Source organism: Symsagittifera roscoffensis, chromosome 5, assembly GCF_963678635.1.
Source record: "Symsagittifera roscoffensis chromosome 5, txSymRosc1.1, whole genome shotgun sequence".
In the NCBI taxonomy this organism is placed as follows: domain Eukaryota; kingdom Metazoa; phylum Xenacoelomorpha; order Acoela; family Convolutidae; genus Symsagittifera; species Symsagittifera roscoffensis.
This window is the reverse complement of record NC_087066.1, coordinates 42130260-42133865: the sequence shown is the minus strand read 5'-3', so window position 1 is coordinate 42133865 and position 3606 is coordinate 42130260.

Here is a 3606-nt window from a genome sequence, read left to right as displayed (position 1 = left end):
CAGAACTCGGCTGCTTAACAGCTCTTTGATTGATAAGGTTTTAAATATTGTTGTGCAATGTCATTAATGTTTTGTGACTGAAAATTTTTTATTTGTTCTTCATTAAAACGAAATTTATATGAAAAATCAACGACAAAAACCGAAAATTTTTACCCCATCTCAGGTTGTTATAAAACTTTCAGCTTTTTTCAACTCTTGTTACAAAAGTTGATACAAGTTTAGCGTCATGATGCACGAATCTCAAAAAAAATTGACAGACAGTTTGCTGGAGAACGTTTTTCGAACAAAGAACAAACAAGATTTTGCTTCTCAGAAAATGAAAAACTTGTCGTTAAAAAAGTGAGGAGAAAAGTTTTTTGATTTGTTTTTTTTATACTAAATTGCTTTTTAACTTAAAAACAATCTGAGTGCTTTTTCCCAGTATTCATTTCTACTTCCTTCAAATTTAATAAAAACTTGAGTGTTTTTTCTTCACTTTACCTAAATGATGAAGCAATTTAATTTTTAATGGTACAGTTGACTCGATCACATTTTACAATTTCAAAATGACAACAAAAACAGTCGAGTACTTTCATTAAATCAGACTCATACATTGAGTTTTGTGTTTTGCGAAACCTATTTCGCAAGAGTGAGACAAGTATTTGTGTCAAACGGTTTTTAATTAGATCAATGACACCATAATTCCAGATTTTTTTATGTAACACTTTTGACAATTGATGAAATTTTAGACAAAGTTTTTTTTTTCAAATAAAAATTTCCCTGAAATTACAAAAATTGAGGTGAAAATACAAAAATTAGTTACTTTGTTTCAAATAAATTTTAATCCATCATGTTAAAAATTAAGTCGATCAAAGTTTAATCATTTAGACTGAAAATATTTTAAATTCTAAAATATGTTAAAAATTTCAGAATTAAATTGTCTGGAAGTTTTTGTGTCAAACTTTCAATTTAGACCTGTGCTAATTTCAAAAAAAAAAAATTTTCAGTATCAATTCTCTGCTTCTAGACTGGTCGCGTGAGTTCGAGCATGGCTACTTTGTCCTGATTTGTAGTGCCTCTAGTGTTAACAGTTTAATTTTGTGGAACGAACTATCTACATTTTTTTTTGAAAACATCTGCCTACAGGTGAGTATGGATTATTATGTTCCTCAATCCTTATGCTCCAATGCGGAACGGTTTCGCCAACATCACTACAGTTTGGTTTATAAACCACTCGTGACTCTAGGTTGTTAAAAATTGCTGACCTCAGCGATGATGAACATGATTGTTTATTTATTGAGGTGAAAACTACGTGAACATTGGTTAAAATTCGTAACCAGCTTGAAAAATATTGGCTTTGACTACCTCTATTTTGAGTCATCAGCATTGGTGGCTTCACATCCTTTCGTGATTGTTTTGAACAACTTCTCTCTCTGTGTAGCGAACTAAGCTCAACCTGAATGATTCTGCACAGGGCGTCTGCTGTCACAATGGTGGACCCTTTTTCAGTGTTTTTTTTAAACTAATGCACCCTTTTACTTTCATAGCTTGGTGAAAAAGCTCCCAATTAGATGCACTCTTAAAGACTCTATTAACAGTGTCTTGGATAGCATTAACAGTGTCTTGGATAGCAATTGGCAACTTCACCTTCAGATTCAGCTAACCTAGCAAAAACGAAAAAAGCTTTGAAAAGTAGACACTAATGAGGATTTTACGAAACTGCTACAAACGTTTTCGCACTTTTTGTGCACAATCAGAAATAAATTACTTTACTATAAATACAGAACGAACGAAGTGTCAAACATGTACAAAAAAACTGTCTGACCTATCAAAATTATATAACTAAAATACATAAAAAAATAACTTAATCTTTAGAAACACTTTTTTTTAATTTTCTGAGATATATTTTTTTTAATTTTGACTGTTATTACAATTAATTTTAGAAAAACTTTCAATTCTGACATACCATTTTTATGAATGTTAGCCAGGTTAGACAAAAACTACAATTTTAGTGTCAATTCCTGTCATCTGAATTCATCGCGGGAAGAATCAGCAGTCAAAATGTGATTCTAAATTTTCAGTTTTGTATAATCTGGCTAAAAATATTTAAACAAACATTTCAGATTCGGAAAAAAAACCAAAGCGAAATAATATAACAATTAAAGAACAAAAACTAAAAATCTCAGAAACATTCAGGAAACAGTTTGTAAGCATTACGTTATTCGTTATAAAATTACAGATGTATAGGGTTGATTGATCAGACTTTTTTAAAGCTTCGTTCAGACTTGCGTGTTGCTTTTCTACAGTGTTTAATTTTGTTGTAGATATTGTAAGGGTTTGTAATTCAATTGATGCGCAAAGTATGAAAAAAAAATGAAATAACTTTATACGTTTTTTATATAATAATTAAATCAATTTAAAAAAATTTCCAAGGTTTTGGAAAGCTTTTTGTTTGATGAACGCGAATTTTTTAATGTAGTCCGTAGTTAATTTTTTTCCCAAAATACTTTTTAACGTTAAAATTTACACTAGGAGCTAAAACAGAAATATTTTTTTTTTGAAATAATTGCAATTACAACTGAAAAGGATTTTAACATTGTGTATCACTCGACCATTCACATGATGTTGGTACCTGATTTTGCGTGGAAAAATTGTGCCAGTCCGTCATATGAAGTAAGTTTACTTTGTTTTCGATTCAAATTGAAATTTTCAAAGCTTCAAATTGGCCGTGTCAGGTTCAAGTTTCCTGCTGCAACTGGAATGCGAGAGTCAAGAATCGCAACAGTGAATAAACAATTGTGGGAAAGCCAAGAAAAAATCAGACGAGACTCAAATTGCCATTCAAAATTCGTTAGTAAACGTTTTACTTGCCTAGAGTTGTCTTGTTTCTGACAGAGAGCATGAAGAGTTGCCACGAGAAGTGTTTCAGTTCGATTCACTATGGCAGTATTGTCCCAGTGTTCTGTTAAAGTCTTATGTTAAAGAAAAAGCAGCCCAATGGCCAGGAGTCGAAAAAAATTTTTTTTGATGAAAACATGAGACATGGCCATAAAAATTTTCATAATTTTCAAACATGAAAATTTTTATAATTTTCATGTTTGCCAGATGGAGTCTTCGGGATCATACGTTTAAACAAGATTTTCGTATGGGACGAAAGTAAATAGATGCCAACAGATTACTAGGCGACTAGCCACTAAAAAAAGGTAAAGTAGTAACTTTGCCCAGAAAAATCAACAAAAAGCTGAAAAAAAGAAGAAGATGGAACTGAATAAGAAATAGAAGAAAAAGTACTGCCATGAATTTTTTTGCTGCATCAATACAGAATGGTGTTTGATTTTTTAAACTTTAGTTATTTATTTCTATCTAGAACGGTGAGGGTAATTTGGTAGTGGCATTACCTTGTAACAATCCTGAACTTCCACGTCATAAGCGAACCAGTAATTACTCCACTGGTTGAGGTACAAAAGCACAAGAGATAGTGTCGTCCCTGACCCTTGATCCATTGTTTACAGGGCCAATTTTTCTTAATCTCATATGCGACTAGAGTGAATGACTATTATAAACAAGAATATTTTTTTTTTAAATTAAAAGACACCCTAATATATTTCCTCGCCATTCTTCAATTGA